The sequence below is a fragment of the Leucoraja erinacea genome, chromosome 4, assembly GCF_028641065.1.
Source record: "Leucoraja erinacea ecotype New England chromosome 4, Leri_hhj_1, whole genome shotgun sequence".
Classification (NCBI taxonomy): Eukaryota; Metazoa; Chordata; class Chondrichthyes; order Rajiformes; family Rajidae; genus Leucoraja; species Leucoraja erinaceus.
The window spans coordinates 37,256,445-37,269,991 of NC_073380.1; positions in this window are offsets into that span (position 1 = coordinate 37,256,445).

The following is a 13,547-nucleotide window of genomic DNA, read 5'->3' on the forward strand; positions in this document are numbered from 1 at the left end:
CGGCTTCCAGGCCTTTATTCTCCTGCCCCCCCCCCCCGGAAGGGGCATTACCTTCATCATGGTGACTGACAGGCGAGATGACCAATCTGCTGATCTCATGATTTTTTAAACATTCATAACTTTTTTATTATTTCACCAATCGGAAAAATCCTTGGGGCAGTTGGAGGAGAGGAGGATGGTAAGATGGTGGAAAAAAATCATAGTGATATAGGTAGCGTTTTTTCTAAAATGTATTTACAATGTAGCCAGGAAGTGGTCAAGATGAGACTTTTAGTAATAGTATAGATATTCACGAGGTGGGTTGTTCCTCAATAGTGCAAAAGAAATGTGAAATCAATGAGCATGAAGTAAATCTAGCATGGGGAAGTTACTATTTATGTTGAAATGAACATGCTACTTTAGGATTTAAAAGTCCACAAAACCAGCGTATATTGGGGAGTGTAAAATTCACATCAATTTGACCCCATATATTTGAGACAACAAGTAATGATCGAACTATGACTAATATGCCATTGTGAGGCACATCATCACATTGATCTTGAACATATCGCACAACCAATGGCGCCAAAACTTTTCAATTTGTCAAGTGTTTTCTCAATAGCAAGAAGCTGGCAGAAGAGGGATAAAAAAACAGTTTGTGATAAAAGTATCTCTCAAGCTACCACATGAACTGGCTAGATTAATTTGCGCTGAGTGAATCTAATCGTGGAAATTACATGGATGAGGTAACACACCTGTGGAGGTGCTGAGGTGGAAGCTTCCACTAATTTCATCCATGTGATGCTGATGACTGAAAACTATCATAAAATGCATGTAATTACTTCATGGATGCACACAAGAGAACTAATAGCGGCAGGAGCTCTTAATTGTAGAAATTCATATGTGGATCAAACAGCTGACATGGATGGCTTCCTTAAGAGATACTGGTTTACCAATTAAATAAGTATCTCCAATGGATGAAATAATGTAGTGCCAAATAAAAGATGCCTTATGTCCACTTTATTTTATGCTATGAGAAACACTACCGATCTCCGCGGGCATTTGAAAGATGATTAATCTTGAGCATTAGAGCTTTCAAAAGATAGCAAAGGACTTCTATGTGGTGCAAGAGAACATCATTATTTTACTCTTTATGATGTAGACATAAATCAATACATGGATATTGAATGAAACAGCATGTCAAAAAAATAAAATAACAAGATTGATTTCTGTGGCACCCTTCACAGCCATTTCAAGATGATGTCAAAAAATTATTTTACAGACAGCAAGGACCAATTTGTATCGGAGTCACCATGTCTCCTTCTTGCGTTTGAGGCAGCAGAAGTCTGCAGCAGGGTGATGCCATCCGGTTCGACTTCCAAAGGTGCTCACCCTAAAAAGGGTGCGTGCCCCAAGCTGCAGCGCTGCTGCTGACTCTGTTTGTTGTCATTCGCCTGACTGAGGTCAGTTGACAGGGCACACCACGGGGAGGTCGACAACATGAGCCCCAGAGTCACCATGTAATATAAGAAGCATAACAGCCGCCTTCCACACTGCTCCCACACAAATAAACAATATGATCATTAGCAGAAAAACAATTTTTAGTGATGCTAAATGAGGGATCAGTTTTCTAACGCACATAATAACTCCCCTAATCTCTTTGAAATATTACCAAGTTAGCTTTTGTGTTTACATGAGAGAGCAAATTGAGTATTTTTAACATCTCTTCCAAAAGAAAGATTCACTAAGCTGTCCAAAATGACATTGACAGACATTACCTTTCCAATTCCAGCAGCAGTGTCAATGTATAGAAAATCTCATAAATCTATGACTCAAACTAATATTGTTTACATGACTAAATCTGTTAATAATACTATGTGATTTTTCTTGGTGGTTGCCTTTGACAGTTGACAGAGATTGAATTCTATCGAAGAGACTGGTGAATAAAACTACTAATGAAAACAATGTTTGTAGAACTCCAGAGATTAACTGTCAACATCAAATTCAGGTTATCAATTGATATCCACTTGAAATGGCCAAATATACCCTTGCAGCACAACATCTAACTCAATTACAGCTTATGAATTAAAAAGCTGCTACTGATTCTGCAGAATTTTAATTTTTGAAAGACTAAATAGTTCACGTTTTAGTTTCAGTTCAATAATGCGAAGGCAGTGCGTTTTTAATAAAATCAACTCAATTCTGAAAAATTATTTTAAAATTATTTTGATTTTGTTTTTAAAGTCATTCAACGTATATGTAGTCCATTATGAACTAAAAATAGCATATCTTCTCACATATTTTATTTGTGTATTTTGCGTTGGACATGATATTCTGACGATAGGTCAATACCGATAATCTCCCCAAATGTTTTTTCAAAAAAATGGACTCTACTATTACAAACTTCATTTGGGGCTACAAAACCCACAGTATACACAAAAGACATTTGTGTAAATCCAAAGAAAGGATTAGCTCTTCCTAACTTTCTTTTCCACTACTGGGCGACTAAAATATAATTTTCTGGATGGACGATACATGTCAACAGGTTAAAAATGCACAGAGAAGATTGTTTGCCTTTTAACATTGTAGGTCCCTTGTAGGTCCCTTGCAGTCAGAAACAGGTGAGTTGATCATGGGGAACAAGGATATGGCGGACCAATTGAATAACTACTTTGGTTCCGTCTTCACTAAGGAAGACATAAATAATTTGCCGGAAATAGCAGGGGACCGCGGGTCAAAGGAGTTGGAGGAATTGAGTGAAATCCAGGTTAGCCGGGAAGTGGTGTTGGGTAAATTGAATGGATTAAAGGCCGATAAATCCCCAGGGCCAGATAGGCTGCATCCCAGAGTACTTAAGGAAGTAGCTCCAGAAATAGTGGATGCATTAGTAATAATCTTTCAAAACTCTTTAGATTCTGGAGTAGTTCCTGAAGATTGGCGGGTAGCAAACGTAACCCCACTTTTTAAGAAGGGAGGGAGAGAGAAAATGGGGAATTACAGACCAGTTAGTCTAACATCGGTAGTGGGGAAACTGCTAGAGTCAGTTATTAAAGATGGGATAGCAGCACATTTGGAAAGTGGTGCAATCGTTGGACAAAGTCAGCATGGATTTACGAAAGGTAAATCATGTCTGACGAATCTTATAGAATTTTTCCAGGATGTAACTAGTAGCGTGGATAGGGGAGAACCAGTGGATGTGGTGTATCTGGACTTCCAGAAGGCTTTCGGCAAGGTCCCACATAAGAGATTAGTATACAAACTTAAAGCACATGGCATTGGGGGTTCAGTATTGATGTGGATAGAGAACTGGCTGGCAAACAGGAAGCAACGAGTAGGAGTAAACGGGTCCTTTTCACAATGGCAGGCAGTGACTAGTGGGGTACCGCAAGGCTCAGTGCTGGGATCCCAGCTATTTACAATATATATTAATGATCTGGATGAGGGAATTGAAGGCAATATCTCCAAGTTTGCGGATGACACTAAGCTGGGGTGCAGTGTTAGCTGTGAGGAGGATGCTAGGAGACTGCAAGGTGACTTGGATAGGCTGGGTGAGTGGGCAAATGTTTGGCAGATGCAGTATAATGTGGATAAATGTGAGGTTATCCATTTTGGTGGCAAAAACAGGAAAGCAGACTATTATCTAAATGGTGGCCAATTGGGAAAGGGGAGATGCAGCGAGACCTGGGTGTCATGGTACACCAGTCATTGAAGGTAGGCATGCAGGTGCAGCAGGCAGTAAAGAAAGCGAATGGTATGTTAGCTTTCATTGCAAAAGGATTTGAGTATAGGAGCAGGGAGGTTCTACTGCAGTTGTACAGGGTCTTGGTGAGACCACACCTGGAGTATTGCGTACAGTTTTGGTCTCCAAATCCGAGGAAGGACATTATTGCCATAGAGGGAGTGCAGAGAAGGTTCACCAGACTGATTCCTGGGATGTCAGGACTGTCTTATGAAGAAAGACTGGATAGACTTGGTTTATACTCTCTAGAATTTAGGAGATTGAGAGGGGATCTTATAGAAACTTACAAAATTCTTAAGGGGTTGGACAGGCTACATGCAGGAAGATTGTTCCCGATGTTTGGGAAGTCCAGGACAAGGGGTCACAGCTTAAGGATAAGGGGGAAATCCTTTAAAACCGAGATGAGAAGAACTTTTTTCACACAGAGAGTGGTGAATCTCTGGAACTCTCTGCCACAGAGGGTAGTTGAGGCCAGTTCATTGGCTATATTTAAGAGGTAGTTAGATGTGGCCCTTGTGGCTAAGGGGATCAGGGGGTATGGAGAGAAGGCAGGTACGGGATACTGAGTTGGATGATCAGCCATGATCATATTAAATGGCGGTGCAGGCTCGAAGGGCCAAATGGCCTACTCCTGCACCTAATTTTTATGTTTCTATGTTTCTAACATAGGCTTGATTCTTCTATCTCCAATACATCTGAATAAATCAACATATGAGCAAAATCTGATAATACACAATACCCTATGTATCTGGAAACAGTTGAAATTAAGTCTTAAACTGAGAAATTTGTCTCTCCTGCCTATTGCTAACAATCCCTTGTTTAAACCGTCTACTTTAGATAAGGTGTTTGCTCAATGGAAAAACCTAGGAATTAAAACTGTGGGAGACCTCTATAAGAAGGGGACTCTCCTCTCTTTACAAGAACTACAGGAGAAATATAATTTGAAATAAGCAATCTGTTTAGATATCTTCAAATCTGCGATTATGTGAAAACGTACACACAAGATTGTCCTTTTATGGGTCCAGATATATTAGACGATTGTTTGAATAGACATGCCGACACAAGTAAATTGATATCTTACATTTATAACACTCTCTCAAATGTGGATACCCCACCTTCTGAGATGTATAGGCGAGCATGGGAAGACGAGTTGGGTTTATCAATTTCAAATGATATATGGGAGGAAAGTACATACATTACTGCTCTCTCAATGTCAGGCATTCCCTGATACAATTCAAAATACTGCATAGGCTATACTATTCAAAGATTAAATTGAAAAAAGATCTTCCCATCTGTGGGGCATATCTCCGGTTTTTTTTTCTTTCCCCTTTATCTTTTTTCTTCTCGCACTTCTTTGGTAGTTCAGGGGTCTTTTCTTCTCTCTCTTTTGCATCTTTCTTCTTTTTCTTCATTCTTTCCTTTTTTCTTTTTTTTTTGATTTATGTATCAATTTATAAAATATTAAAAATGAAGCTGTAACAAAATTGTATAACTCATGCCGATTGCTTTACTCTTGTACAATTGCTTCTAATAAAATATATTTTTTTTTTTTAAAGAAAGAAATGGCCAAATATACCCTTGCAGCACAACATCTAACACAATTACAGCTTATGAACTAAAAAGCTGCTCCTGATTCTGCAGAATTTTTATTTTTGTAGGACTAATTAGTTCACATTTTAGTTTCAGTTAAATAATGCAAAGGCAGTAAGTTTTTAAAAAGAAATAAAATGTCTTTAATGTTTTCAATAAAAAAACCCAATTCTGAAAAATTATTTTAAAATTATTTAGATTTAGTTTTTAAAGTCATTCAACGTATATGTAGTCCATTATGAACTAAAAATAGCATATCCTCTCACATATTTTATTTGTATTTTGCGTTGGGCATGATATTCTGACTTGATAGGTTGATAGTGAAGTTGTGCAGAGTGCAATCAGTCCTTGAATGCAGAATAAAAGCTCTGTATATAAATGAATATCCCCAAGTATATTCTCAAAAGCTGAATTTACTTCAGGGCTCTCAATTGTCATAAATTTATAGAATTAACAGAACATATCTCTTCACTAACGATTCATCAGAATTATATCGCGTAAAATATTCCTATATACAAGTTCAGATTTGTTCGTAATGGCAATAATTTTTTACTTTGATCAGGCACTTTTCTACTTTTGACACACATTGCAATGAATATTAATTCAGACGTAAATGTAATTGTTTCCTTTAATGGATAAGAATCAATGACTAAAAAATGCGCACCAAATTCAATTTTTAGTATGACGAATCATTTTCGAAGTTGAGAAGTTTTCAATCAAATTCAGTCTCTTGGAATGTTATTCTAAGTGCCGGTCAGGAAGAACTCAGAGACAAATTCAGTGAAATGAAATGATCCTTGCCAGGGAACGGAGTAAGTAATCACATATAACATTTATCATTCAAGTAGGAATTTGTTTTACCCAAATCAAGATTTATCTAGACCACAGTGAATGAGCAGGTGGGAAAACAAAAAATAAATATATTTTATTATATTTATATAACTTTCCACATTAAACTAAAAATGAACATTCAAAAACCATTGGAAAATATTTGTTTTCTTCTGGCTGAAATGCTTTTATTTTCTCTTTCAAGAATACACTATCTATTACATGTCTTGCATGTGTGTGAGTTAATAAAACAAAATTAGGGAAGTGAACATGTATTAATTTAGTAGGATTCTCAGTAGAGTTCATTGTGAAACTCTGAACCAAATATCAAATAATCTAAGCGCCACCTTATATGCAATGTAAAATTTGTGTGAAATAAAACATAAATCACTGGAAACACTTAACAGCTCAGGCAGCATCTGTTGAAAATAAACAAGCGTTAACAAACATTTCTGGATGTCTTTAGGTTTAATAATTCATAACCCAAGTATAAGTCTTAACATAATAAACATTATATGCACTAAATGTGCTATTGCCTCCTTGAAATATTACAGTGAAATGAAGAACAGCTTGTACTTTGTTCAATGTGTATTTATTAGACTAAGACATTGCTACAAATGCATCTGGCCATACATCTGAGAAACTGGTTAAGAGATACAAATACGCATGATTTGGTTTTGAAGAGTCATATTTTCTCGCATGGACCAAGAGCAGTATTTTTAAAATGAAAAGTGATCTAATTGAAGTATATAGGAATCTGAAGTCTCTTGATAGGGCAGATAGTAGGATAATGTTTCCCTGTGTGGATGAATCTAGATCTTCGGGAATAGCCTCAGGATGAGCGAACGTCCATTTGAGATTTGAAAGGAGGAATTTCTCCTTTCAAATATCAATAAATCTTTCCACACAAGAGATAGTAATCAGAAAAATAGGCAATTCATCTTTTCACTTAAATATAAGTAAGTAAGTAAGTTTATTGGCCAAGTATTCACATACAAGGAATTTGACTTGGTGCTCCACCCACAAGTAACAACATGACATGTTGGTGGTGCTGGCTCGAAGGGCCGAATGGCCTCTTCCTGCATCTATTTTCTATGACATACAGTGACAGTTACGAATGACTCAGACAACATTAAACATTCATAATAATAAGACATTAATGATAAAATACCATTGATCAAGCATGTGAATCAACAAAATACCAGATCAAAGGGAGGCTACAGATTTTTGGCTGTTGAGTAGAGCAACTACTCGTGGATAAAAACTGTTTATATGTCTGGCTGTGGCAGTTTTGACAGTCCGGAGTCGCCTTCCAGAGGGAAGTGATTCAAAGAGTTTGTGGCCAGGGTGAGAGGGGTCAGAGATGATCTTGCCCGCTCGCTTCCTGGCCCTTGCAGTGTGCAGTTCATCAATGGAGGGAAGGTTGCAGCCAATAATCTTCTCTGCTGATCGGACGAATCGCTGCAGCCTCCAGGCGTCGTGCTTGGTGGCTGAGCCAAACCAGACCATGATGGAGAAGGTGAGAACAGATTCTACGATGGCCGTGTAGAATTGGACCATCATTGCCTGTGGCAGATTGTGCTTCCTCAGCTGCCGCAGGAAGTACATCCTCTGTTGTGCCTTTTTTACTGTGGAGTCGATGGTAGCCCCCCACTTAAGGGCCTTGGAGATGATTGCAAAAGAACAGATAGGACATGTGAAAGAGAGATCCAATCTCCAGAGGCTATGGTAGTATTTATCAGTAGTCTCATTTTCATAGTTGACCTTTTTTTAATATAAGCTTAGTGCTCCGATTGTGCTGCCAATCTCCGACCTCTCAGTTTATTGCACTGATGGAACAAATGGAAAAGGGGGATAAGCATTCTCTCCTATCACAAGTGATGAATTGTCTAAGCATCAGGCATTAATTGACACTGGTACAGTAACTGTTTCAAAATGCCAGGAACGTTTGAGGACAGAATCCTTTCCTACTCGGCAAGAATAATCCTGAATAATTAACGTTCCTCTTCATTTGCCATTCTCTTTGCATTGTTTGCATTCAAACAAAAATTTGCGTTGTTTGCATTCAAACAATGGAACTGTAAAAGTAATACCGAGCTCTGTATAAGCGAGATGCGGTCTATTTCTGCCTGTTCATACTCTTACCTTGCAATGCAGGAGTAATTCATTTTGCTAGTGGAAAACTGGCTGATAAATCTGAACCAACCGAGCTGACAAGTGGAATTAGCTATTGTCCCGGTCTTGGGGGGGGGGGGGGGGGGGGGGGGGGGGGGGGGGGGGGGGGGGGGGGGGGAAAAAGAGGTGGAGAAAAAAAAAATATTAACCTTTTAGATTGGATCTTTCACTGAATTTTCTGTGAATTTGAGCCACTTAGATGCAGGGCCTGATTTACAACCAAGCTTGACAAACTTAAGCTTAGGGCCTCTAGATCTAGGGGGGCCTCGCAGAGCCGGATTTACCACAAGGCTTCATAGGCTGAAGCCCAGGGCCTCGAAATCTAGGCGGCCTCCGTCCAAGGCAGGACACCTGCCGTTCAACTCTGTGCGGGCCCCCTTGTCTATCTCTCTGTCTGTCTGTCTGCCACTCTCTGTCTCCACCCGCCATCCGTATCCAGGCCGCCGGGCTCCGCTCTCCGCTCTCCGCTCGCTCCTCCTCATCCGCCGGCACGGCAGGTCGCCTTGCACAAGCACACTGCTACAGCCGGCACATCCTCCCCCCTGCACATGCGCACAACCACGGCCAGCACATCATCGACCGCCCTGCGCATGCGCACTGCCACGGCAACTGGTCGGAGCTGGGCACTTTCTCCCTCGCTTTGAATTGTGGGAGATCTGGCCGCTATTGCTGTCCGGTTGCCACCTCGCGCGACAGCTTAAAACCAACGCAGAATCACTCCCTGACCCTGGAGCTGGAGTAACTCCCTGGAGTAACTCTTGCTTTTCTTTCCTGTTCTGTATTATCTTTACATATTCTGTTGTGCTGCAGCAAGCAAGAATGTCATTGTCCTATCCGGGACATATGACAATAAAACTCTCTTGACTCTTGACTTGGACTCAAGCAAAAAAAGGTTCTTGGAGAAAAAAGATGTACCTTACATTTAGTTGCGTCTGGTTGGGTAACTATGGTAGGGTGAAGACTATTCCATGCTTTAATTGTGTGGGGGAACTCCATGGAGCAGCCAGCAACTCAGGATCGAAGAAATTGGGTGACGTTTCGGGTTGAGACCCTTCTTTAGACTCCCTCTGGTTTTAGAGTTTTTAGTTTAATTTAACGATACCGCGTGGAAACAGGTACTTCGGCCCACTGAGTCCACGCCGACCACCAACCACCCGTGCACTAGTTCTATCCCACACATTAGCGGAGTAAGTCAGGAGTGTTTTATTCTCTCACGTCCCAGATAGAACAATGAAATCCTTACTTGTAGCAGCACAACAGAATATGTAAACATAGTACTCTGTAAACAATGTTATAAACAAGAAAACAAAATATATATTGTATATATTTATATTTATATATGAATATATAACTATATATATATATATATATATATATATATATATATATATATATATATGTATGTATGTATGTGTGTGCATAATATATATACCCACATACACACACAATTTCCCTCCTGGGATTAATAAAATTATATTGTCTAGTATCATGTGTGTAGGAAGGAGCTGCAGATACTGGTTTAAACTGAAGATAGACACAAAAAGCTGGAGTAACTCAACAGGTCAGACAGAATCTCTGGACAAAAGGAAAATATTACGTTTTGGGTTGGGTCTGAAATAGGTTCCTGCACACCTTTGGAATGTGGAAGGAAACAAGAGCACCCAGAGAAAAACCCATGCGATCAAAGGGAAAAGGAGCAAACTCCATACAGACAACATCCATATTCAGGATCAATTACGGGTCTCTGGCACTATTAGCTTGAACTTAATTAAAACATACAGTAGCTGTAAAGGGGGACATAGCCCCACTTGGAGATTTAAGACTGAAAATGGATATTTTCATTTTTTTAGTAACCAAAGTTATCAACGTATAATTTTTTGTGTGTTGGAAAACAAAATATAGTAGCACAGCTGGTAGACTTGCAGCCTCACACACCAAAGATCTGTGCTCGGTCCTATCCTCGGGCACTGTCTGTGTTGAATTTGCACATTCTCCCTGAAAGCGTGTAGGTTTCCTCCCACATCCCAAAGACGCATTGGCTTTGTAAGTTAACTTGTCTCTGTAAAATTGCCCCTAATATGTAGGGAGTGGGTGAGGAAAGTGGGATAACAGAATTTGTGTGAATGGGTAGACAAAAATGTTGGAGAAACTCAGCAGGTGAGGCAGCATTTATGGAGCGAAGGAAATAGATGACGTTTCGGATTGAGACCCTTCTTCAGACTGATGTGATGGTGGGGGGGACGGGAAGAAGAAATGAAGAGGCGGAGACAGTGGGCTGAGGGAGAGCTGCGAAGGGGAGGAGAAAGCAGGGACTACCTGAAATTGGAGGTCAATGTTCTTACCGCTGGGGTGTAAACTGCCCAAGCGAAATATGAGGTGCTGCTCCACCAAATTACGATGGGCCTCACTCTGGCCATGGAAGAGACCCAGGACAGAAAGGCCGAATTCGGAATGTGAGGGAGAGTTGAAGTGCTGAGCCATCGGGGATCAGGATGGTTATTACGAACCAAGCGGAGGTGTTGGGCGAAGCGATCGCCAAGCCTACGCTTGGTCTCACGGATGTAGAGCCGCTGACACCTAGAGCAGTGGATGCAATAGATGAGGTTGGAGGAGGTGCAGCTGAACCTCTGCTGCACCTGGAAAGACTGCTTGGGTCCTTGAATGGAGTCAAGGGGGGAGGTAAAGTGACAAGCGTAGCATTTCCTGCGGTTGCAAGAGAAAGTGCCAGGAGAGGGGGTGGTTTGGGTGGGAAGGGACAAATTGACCAGGGAGTTACGGAGGGAGTGGTCTCTGTGGAAAGCTAATGGGGGAGGAGATGGGAAGATGTGGCCAGTGGTGGGATCCCATTGGTAGACAAAAAAGCTGGAGAAAATCAGCAGGTAAGGCAGCATCTATGCAGCGATGGAATAGACAAAGTTTCGGGTCAAGACCCTTCTTCAGATTGATGTCGGGGGGGACACACATGAAAAAGAAAGGAAGAGGCGGAGACAGTAGGCTGTGGGGGAGCTGGGAATGGGATGGGGAAGGAGGGAGCAAGCAAGGATTACCTGAAATTAGAGAAGCCAATGTTCATACTGCTGGGGTGTAAACTACCCAAGCAAATATGAGGTGCTGTTCCTCCAATACGTGGTGGGCCTCACTCTGGCCATGGAGGAGGCCCAGGACAGAAAGGTCGGATTCGGAAAGGGAAGGGAAGTGTTGAGCCACCGGGAGATCAGGTTGGTTATTGCAAACTGAGTGGAGGTGTTGTGCGATGTGATCGCCAAGCCTGCGCTTGGTCTCACTGAGGTTGATCATAGGCTGAATAATCCAACCACATTTTTGTTTGGAAGTGGAAAGAAATAATAAAAATTGCATTAATTGCAACGTGTAAAAAGAGTTGAGATACTGTATTATAATTTTGCTGCCTGCCATTGTGGTATATATCATGTCTTGATTGGTGTAGATGTTTAGTTTGTGACTTTATTTGAAGCAGAAATAACACATGAATGCTTCATTGAGCATAATTCCGACTGGTAACTATGCACTTCGTCCGAGCACATTATCGCACGTGTCATGCAAGCCGTCTTAAATGACCACCTAAACTGTAATTTGGCAACTTTAAAAGCTGCCTAGATTGCCCGGCTGACAACAGAGAAAAAAAATTAAGTGAGAGCCCTGCAAGGTGTATAATATTTTTGACACTGTCGTAGGCCTTTCTTACATATGCTGTCACAATGCACTGTAGTCTCTAAACAACCCTTCAGTAATTTTCCTTGCCCTCCATTTCAGAATAATCGTGTTTTAAGCCGATAACTTGATACTAGCACTGGCAACAAATAAATAAATAAATAGCGCAGCTTTCCAGTCCCTTATCTCATTGGCCACGCTGGGCTGCAAGTCGGTGTCAATCTGGTAGACCATCTTCCTCTAGTCGGTGGGGTGGGGGATTGGGAGGGGCCTCACAAGTGGAACAGCCTCTTTCATCTAAATCCGGCCCTGCTTACAAGAAGCTTGCACGCGGGACGATTAGAGAAATGTCTGTCGTTTGGCTGGTTACAATGACCTGCGAAGGAAATACTCCGACCAATGTCGCTACCATTGGGACGCCTTTTACTTCGCCCGTGCCTGGTCTTTCCTCTGTTGCCGTTCCTGCACGGAGAGAAAGCGCCGAGGATATCAAAGACCACTGAGCGATCAAACCATATTCATCGGTGACATCAATATACAGTCCGGGTGATGGGAAGTTAAAGGACAATACGTTATCCGTCTCTACAAGTGGAAACCGACCCCCAATTAGAGAAGATAGACACAAAAAGCGGGTCAGGCAACATCTCTTTAGAAAAGGAATAGGTTACGTTTCGGGTCGAGATTCCTCTTCAGATTCCCGTGTCTTCAGACTCCAGTGACACTTAAGTGTCTGAAGAAGGGTAAACCAGCATCTACAGTCCCTTCTTCCCCAATTATAGAAAGCAGGAAAGCAATATTTACTCATGTCATCACTGCAAGATAAAAGCGGCTCTGGGTCAATCCCGGTATGAAATACATTAACCCACCTTGTCAAATATATACATGTTCATGATATTTGTATTACCACTGGCTGCACACACACTTCTGGTGCCAAACGAGCCCGTTGACAAAATGGCATGGCTTGTTCTGAATTTTAACCACAAGATGTAGGATATTTTGCAGAGTAAAATCTTGCGGAGAACTTGAGCATTCGAGTACTGGGCATTTGGGGAAAAACAACAAGTTGTGTTGTGTAAGAGGGATTGTGAAGAAATCGTGAATCACTGACTACCTCCCAGTTATGTCACTTTCATTAATGGCTTAAACTTTTGCCAGGCTTGATTTTATGAGGCCTGCTTGTCCACGGCTAACGCAGGACCACAAGTACACTCAACTCCAGATGGAATTAGAAAATTAATAAGGAAGGCTTGTTATATTGGAGGAGTGGGTGGGAATGGGCTGCAGCTTCAAGAATTACGAATTAGGGGGGGGGGGGGGGGGGGGGGGGTATTTCAAATAAATAAAATTGAATCAGTTTGATCTGGAATGCGTCTCTTTGTTGTCTGTAATTCTACAATCCGTTTGTTGAATGGTTGGCATATCGGAAATAGATTGCTGCCTACATTTGCTGGAGTGCAATTTGCTTTGAGGCGCGGTATTATGAGATGTGTCATTTCACTTTATTGCAAAATAGCTTAACTGATTTGGCAGTTACCTGTCTTTTGCTATCTTCTAAATGTGGCCGAAG